At 38.9% G+C, this 8,153-nt stretch overlaps 2 pseudogenes; both read right to left on the bottom strand.

Moving 5' to 3' along the window:
- Positions 1 to 6,298: 6,298 nt before the first annotated feature.
- Positions 6,299 to 6,546, bottom strand: LOC108490011 (annotated as a pseudogene).
- Positions 6,547 to 7,298: 752 nt separating this feature from the next.
- On the bottom strand, positions 7,299 to 7,830 carry LOC115067888 (annotated as a pseudogene).
- Positions 7,831 to 8,153: the final 323 nt, after the last annotated feature.

Here is an 8,153-nt window from a genome sequence, read left to right as displayed (position 1 = left end):
GGAGGGATTGGGGGGTAGTGGGTGAATGAAGAGGGTCTCAGGGTTCTACACAGGTAACCTGAGTTTTTCTCTTAAGGACTTTTGCCTGATTACTTGAGGCAAGCCTATTTATCTATAGTATTCTCCTTTACTTAAAAGTAGCTGAGTATAAATGTTAACCAGATCTACAAAGTCTCTTACATATATTAGTGTTTGATTATATAATTAATTGGTGTTGCCTAACTAAGTGTGATAACAGGTGGGCATATATGGGTGTTTTATGCCTGATACCAGGCTACAACTAGTCCCTTCAAAAATATATATCCATGCATGTGTATAGCTGAAGGCTATATAACAAAAAGCACAGTGCCAGGCAGGAGAAGCCTCCCTTCAAGTTGTTGGTCAGGGTAGTACAGGAAACTTCCAAAATAACACAGGATATTGCCACAGTCCTTGATCACCTCTGAAAACTTGAAGGTAAGACCCTCTTGCTGAAGACAAGATATCCTTTGGATACAGGATTTGGAGCAATCAAGCTGGAACTGACCTAGAAGTCTCCTCCCTGAAGATACCAGAAAATACTATGTAAACTGCTAATGGAGAAAACCAGTCAATGATCTTAGCCAGCTGTAAAGTCTATGAACCACAACAATGACCAACCCAGCAAATAATCTCTTTTGGTGCAGTAGTGGCACTTTTATCTTGGGGGTAATCAACAGCTATCTAATTGGACTAATGAAAAGAAACTCATGTGTGCTATTGCAAACATTACCAAGTACACATGGCTGGAGATGGGATAGACCCTGTGGGAAAACCTACTTTTGTCACATCCCTAGACCAACATAATACCTTACTATATTCTCAATATGTATCCTTATATTTACAAACAAATGTACCTCTCACCACTCATTAACAAAGCTTCTTTTTGCAACAGATGGACACATTATGCAGTTCCACAACTGGTCAAACACAGAGAATATGTGTCTGTGAGATGCCCAGCTGTAAGTGATGTATCTACAATGCAACCTCTACACCTAAGGCTCAAGGAACATAGCAGAACAGAGGCAGAAAAAATGTTAATGTACCTCTCAACTCTCACTAGCAAAGCTTCCTCAGTCAACAGATGGTGATTGACCCAGAAAGCCACAATTGGTCACAAAGTGCAGAGAATGTTTGATGGCAGAGTACTTATTGATGAATGGGACACCTATATCAAACTTCTGGCACTAAGGTTCAGGGATCATTGCAGAAGAGAAAGTGGAAAGATTGTAAGAGCCAGAGGTGGTAGATTACCACAAAGAAATGGAGTAATCCAAATGGCTGGGAAGTTCCTCATATAAACTCACAGCAATGATAACAGTGTGCACAAGACCCATGCAAGTCAAGCCAGACAAAACCACAGCACAGAAGTGGGGAAGAAACCTCAACCCTAGCTGAGGAACTATTGGCAACTGATGACTGCTGGGAGAGGGAGAGCTAGTTTTCTTTAAGGGTATGATGCTAAATATGTTAACCAGGCTGTGGTGGACAGATGTACACGGAAGGACATTTGGGGACACAAATTTGACTTGTTAGGACCTTAACATATATGACAGAGTAAATGAAATTTGGTGGGGGAGGGACTCTAAGAGAGATACAGATAAGGGAAAGAGTCTAAATATGATCAAAACATTTTGTATGAAATTCACAAAAATTTAATAAAACATAAAATAAAATTCAAAAACTAATAAATAAATAAAATTTTGCTCTGATTGTGAATAAAGGGAGAAGCTGACTAGAGAAAAGTAGAAAGTGAAGCAGTTTTGAGAACTAGCTAATCTTAAAGAAGGAAAACTTAGCCATAATGGTACAATGGAACATAGTGGTCTCAGTTTAGGGGGAAGAGAAGCAACTTTAGAAAAGTTAGAGAGGCCAAAGTTTCTGAGTGCAGACCAAGAGAATGGAGAGGTACCACATAGAAAGATGGAAATTGGAGGAGGGGAAAGAAAGATGAAGAGCCTACTAGAATTATTTTTTAAAGTTTTTATTATATTTTTTATTCTGTGTGGAGGCACCAAGGCATGCATGTGGAGGTTTTTGTTACATGTGTATGAGTGTATTGCCTACATGTATATAAGTGCACCCATGTTGTGCAATGTCTGAGAAGAAAATGCCATCAGATCCCCTGGAACTGGAGTTACAGACAGTTGTTAGCCATCATGTGGGTGGTGGGAACCAAACCCAGGTCCTCTGCAAGAGCAGCCAGTACCCTTAACCACTGTGTGCCATTTCTCCACCCCCACCAATGCCTGTTTTAAGATACATATGCAATTGACCCTTTCACAGGAAGAGTGTTTCTTCCAAAATAAATTTGCCAGCTTAATAAGAAAGATAATTATTTGCATAGTGGTCATTTAGGCTTCAAGCACATGGAAAAGTAGTCATTTGAGCTTCATATCCTCAGAACTGATTGCGACTATGCTGCCGTCCGTACTTTGAATATGAACTGTTTTTAGCATATCCTTGGTCATCAGAGAAACATATTCCCTTCCTTTATATCTACTAATCTGTCAGTAAAACTCCTCCATTCATTTATCTAACCTGCTTTTGAAATCCATTTGCTGAGCATCTGATATTTCAATCAACAGTGAAAATACTTAAGATCTCAAAATCGCTCTTGACTTTCCCTTCCCATCTGTCCTACTTCACATATAATCAGACACTCTATTCACTACCAAAGTGATGGATGATTGATTAACATGCTTTTCTCTTTTGTAATAAACACCTAAATCTCACCCTTCTAAACCATCCTGCTTTTGGTGCTAGGTAGCTAAAAGCAAAGCTCATGTATTGCATGGCCTTAGCTGGAAACTTTCCATGTCCCTTGTCTTCTGTGGAATAAAATTCACACTCCAGGAAATTCAAAGCACTCCCCTCTCTAGACAGACTTGCCATCTTTCTGTCTTAAGCATACTCCAGTTTGAATCAGTTCTGAACTTTTCTACCTCCACACCTTTGCTCAGATTCTAACCATAATGTTACCCAACCTCAGCCCTGTAATCTGCACTTTATGTGCAAGTAAGTCATGTTGTCAGTGCAAATGGAAGAAACACAGCTACCTCTGCCCTAACAAAGAAACAAACAAAAAAATCGTTCTCTCAGGATAAGGCAAATCCAGAAGTCCAAAACAGCATCAGGTCTTCTTATGATTCAGCTACTTGATCAGGAACCAGTCTCTACTTCTCACCTCCGATTTCCTCAGGTGAGCTTATTTTCATGTACGTTCTCTGAACTGCTAATTTGTTAGTAAAATTACTAGACAAGCAGAAAGAGGAGAGAGACCAGTGTGCAGATCTAAGGAAATACACGCTAGGAAGAGGAACCTTTTCTTTGCTTGTGTCTTTAGTTATTTTGCAGGGTTCAGAGGCCTTTCTAGACTTTGCCTCTGTACCCTCAACTTGCTTTGTCTAATGGGCTCTGCTCTGACTGTGGCCTTGGAACTTTTCCTTGATTTGTTGAATTTATATCCCCAAGTGTATGAACCAGTGTACTTACCTGGGAAAGCCATACTTTAAGAAGCATATACATAGTTTAAAATGAAGATTAGAACAGTGAGCATAGCTTAGATTCTTGGAACCATGCTTCACCAAGACAAATGCTGTGGCCAACTTCTGTCATTTTTTTCTAAGTCACTGATGGGAAGATGTTCAACTTTGGAAACTTTCATACTACCATTTGGTAAATTTATCACTTAATGAAAGCCATTGATAACAACCATAATCATGCTGGGTACAATACGAAACAAAAGTCTGGGTGTACTTCACTGACATTTTGGAAAGAGACCTAATACTTGAATATTGAAGTTTGTGATTAACTGTCTTCCTTGAGGTATAGGATAAATTATATAGATGTAGATACACCATGGTTCATATGGGTTGCCTTAAGTAATTACTAAATGACCAATAAATTAAAGATTAGGTCCTAGATATGGGATGAATTGTATTTTATGTGATTTACATCTTAATGAAGATGTTTTTAAAATGGAGCTGGGGGATAGCTTAGTGGCAGAGCACTTACCTAGTATGTGCAAGGCCTAGATCAACCACCAGGATAACAAAAAATATCTGGAAAAGAAAAAATAAACAAGAGACCAAGTTTGATCATTTACTCATTATTTCTTACATTGACTTCTTGGACTGGAGCCTAAATTCTACGCAGCAGCTTTCCCTTGTATTGGCCTTTGCTCAGCATCAGTGACCCACAGGTCTTATCTCTCTGCTGTGGATTATGTTTCATCAACCATATATAGCCTGCTACCTGCCAGTCAGTGTAAGATAATCAAAGAGAAGGATTTATTTTGCCTTCTCCTGAAGTCATGTAATGTTTCATTTGACAAGTCTCTTAAAGTTTTCCTAATCCAACTCCTTGTTTTATGGCTGATAAAATTAGGCCAAGAGAAGTAAGGAATTCCTCTACCAGCACTCAGTTTGCTTAAGGCAGGACAGAAGAGGCCAGTCCATATTGGAAAACAAAGTTACATATAACTCCTGCTAAATGTACTAATACCTGCTGGGAGATGACATTCAAAACAGTGCAGAGGAAAGTGATGTCACATTTTATATGCTGGATTCCAAATAAAAATCACCAATACCACTTAATTGAAAGCAGCAAGGTAAAGGTTTATTTTGGCCAACCAGGCTGTCTATGTTGGGAATAGAATCAGCCTTGAACACCATCGGCCAGAATATTTATAGGAATACAGAAAGCAGAACAAGTGGGCCAATCAGGTTTATACAACACAGCAAAATTTTAAAATAGCAAACTTCAAATTTACCAATTAACTATCGGTTATTGTGAGGACCTGGGCTTGGGTAAGTGATACAGGTTTACAGAAGTGAGATAAGCAGTTAGTCAACTGCCGGCCTAGATTATAGGTAGGTGAAGCAGGTTTAGATAAGTGGTTAGACAACTGCCAGCCTAGATTACAATACCCTGTGGCATGTGGTCAGGCCATTCTCAGAATTCAAAGTTGCTTCTCCCTTCTAGGTATCTTTCATGAGTAGGGTAAAATACACTTCTCCTAAAATGGCTGCTTTGGGCAAAATGGAGTAACTTAGGCTAGGTTAGCTGAGATAGCTCATCACACTGCCTTCAGAAAGCCAAACCCAGCCCCACTGTGGCTGTCATTGATTTCTTGACCTTCTTTGTTCCATCTTTCCTTCTGGGCTCTAAGGAAGATGATGCTTCTTGCCTTTCCTTTGGTTGGTCAAGTTCAAGCAACTGATTCTGCCATTAAACTGGTTGTGGAAGTGATACATATCATCACCTGTGCCAGGGACTGAGGGCTTTACATCAGTCTTGTTTTTCCTCGTGAGTTCCCACTAAGGGAGAAGACATGCAGTCCATTTACCCAAGTCTCCAAGGAAGGCAATAAAAACCCACACAAGTTCTAAGCTGATCCAGTTTGGATCTTCAGGGTAAAAAGATGTGTCCTTATTATGTTAACTATTGATAATATTGAAATGTTGATAAATACTGTTAAGTGCATTATAACTCAGCTCATCCTGACCAGTACAGTCACAGTTCTGCTATGTGATTGTCCTCCATTTCTTGCCTGGCATCTGCAAAGAAAGGAAGTAGAAACTGTAAGAGTGGAGTACTGGATCAAAGAAGCATCCTGAATTTGAATTATAGTTCCATCAGTTACTGACTGTGGCCTTAAGAAAGTTACTTAACCTTTCTGGGCCCTAGTTTCCTATAAATGAGGGATAATGTTACCACTTGAGAGACACATTATGAAGATTAAAGAAGCTAAGAGAGAGTAGGCATACCACAATGTGTGAGGCTGCTGAAAGGACTTAGCATTTTTTAATATTACCATCTGAAATTAGCTTAGATTCCTAGGCCATTGCTCTAGGTGGCACTAACCTTACCACATACTTTACAGTTCTACCTGCTGCTTCTTTTCTGATTACACAACAGATAAGGAAGAAATAGCATCACATTTCAAGACCTTTAACCTGACACCATCATACTCTCCTGCCCAGAACAAACTGTTAATTAAGCAGTTAACTCTTCGATCTTCCTCTTTCTGCAGCTACTCACATTTTTTTGAAGAGTTTAACAGACACTTTATTTTCAGTAGTGTAAACAAAAGTTCATTGATAAGAGAATAAACATTACTTAATCAACTTTTTCCAAGTCCAAAGATCAACACCTCTGAATTAAAATTTACATTTTTGCCTTAAGTATTGCAAATTCCATCCATGTCAACTTGGGAATTTTAATTTTGCTGGGTTCTGTACTATTTCTTCTAAGGGTAAATTCTTGATCAGTAACCAAATCCTTAATTTTTACTATCCAGCCATTTTTCTTGACCTTTCTCTCTGACTCCATACAATCCAGAGTATTCAATGGATTTGTAATAATCTTCCAAAACAGAGGGAAATCTCTTGCTCATTGTCTGCCTGAAATTTTGGCTCACGTTCATCTTTTGAAACAAAAAATAAGCTCCAAAAATACCCACAAGTTCAGCAACTAAAACTCCTTTAAAGATCTTCTTCACAGTGGTTCCATTGTGCGAGCCATCCACGCAAAATACTGCTCCAAGTGGGGAAGACTACTTACATTTTAAAGCTAGAATTGTATACAAAAACCAGTATCAGCAAGTACTAAGGATCTTTATAATGACGTTGGATAGGCTACTGGAGTAATTGAGATTTCTTTAGAAACCCTTCTCCTATTGAATTATGTTACTTTTGTATACAAGAACATAATATGGATAGGATTTATGCCAGAAAGTAACTTTTTTCTTTAAGTAATGAGTTTCATTACGTCATTTTCTTATGTGGCATTATACTTTGCTGTAATTTATCCTCCTCAACCACTGCCCTTACCTGAGCTCTGATACCCCTCTGACTGGTTTCCTTTCTTCTCCCAAATAGTTTCACCTTCCATTTTCATGCCATAAGTTTTTCATTGCTGTCTTTTCACCCCTCCTTTAAGATCTCTTCCTCAGTCTCATGATCCCCTGTCTAGTTTCATGACTTACACCTATACACATATATAAATCTAAGTTAGTTAGATGAGAGAAAAACATGCCTTGTTTGTCCTTCTGAGTTTGGCTTATTTTACTTAACATAATGACTTCCAGTTCCACCCTTTTCCACTGGGGATTTCAATGCACTTTATTTTTACAAAACTTACATGACATGTTATATTTGGAGTGGAGTCATTGCTTTTTAAGAAAAACCATGGTCAAAATAAAAGACGAACTCACGAAGCAATCAGTCCCATTTGTCTTAGATCCTGGTGTTATGTGGATGACAAGCAGCATCCAGCTACGGTGACAGGTGATAGATCCAAAGTAATTGTCCAATGTGTTGACATTTTTCTATTTCTAAACCATCCTTGAAGAAAATCATAGATAGAATCACCATCCTCGCCACCAGAGAGCAACTAAGTCATCTGGATCCATGTTTTCACAAATGAAAAGCTGGTAACTATTGAAATTAGCAAGGATTCTTGATTGATTTTTTTTTTTTTCTGTAGCCCTAATCATGAAAGGCTTTACTCTTTCTGGACCCTATTCTTCAAGTTTGCCTTTGAATGATTTCTTTTGTGAACCTGGTTTCCTATAAGTGATGGTTCATGACAATGCCAGCACTGATGACTGCAGGGCTTCACCCCCCAGGCCTTGAGTGGAAGCATTTCCATTCATCAGTGAGTAATGAGTCATTGAGTCATCATCAGTGGTATCCTCTGTCCTACTAACCACTTTGCCCTCTACCTCAAAGCACAGTTGGTCTATGATCTCCCAGATCTTGCAGATGTCAGTTCATCATGGTTGATGAGGCCCCAGTAGATGATCATAGTGGCAGCTGTAGACCATAGTGCTAGCCCAGTGCAGCTGTATACCATGGTGCTGACCTGAGAGCCCAGTGCAGCATGGTCCAGCTGGAGAAACACTGGACCAGAAGGGCCACATAAATTAACTCAACCCATTTTTCTGCCATTGTCATGATTTCATTTCATTTACTTTATGGCTGAATAAAATTCCTTTGTGTATAGGTACCACATTTTAACATTTTTAAAATAAATATTTTATGTGTCTGAGTGCTTTGGGTGCACGTATATAAGTGCATCGTATGTGTGCAATGGTGCAGAAGCCATAAGAAGATGTTGGATCCTTCTGG

The sequence above is a fragment of the Nannospalax galili genome, unplaced genomic scaffold (genome assembly GCF_000622305.1).
Source record: "Nannospalax galili isolate Female #2095 unplaced genomic scaffold, S.galili_v1.0 scaffold386, whole genome shotgun sequence".
Taxonomy (NCBI): Eukaryota; Metazoa; Chordata; class Mammalia; order Rodentia; family Spalacidae; genus Nannospalax; species Nannospalax galili.
Note: the sequence above shows the minus strand (reverse complement) of the source record. Positions and strands in the feature narration are given on the sequence as shown.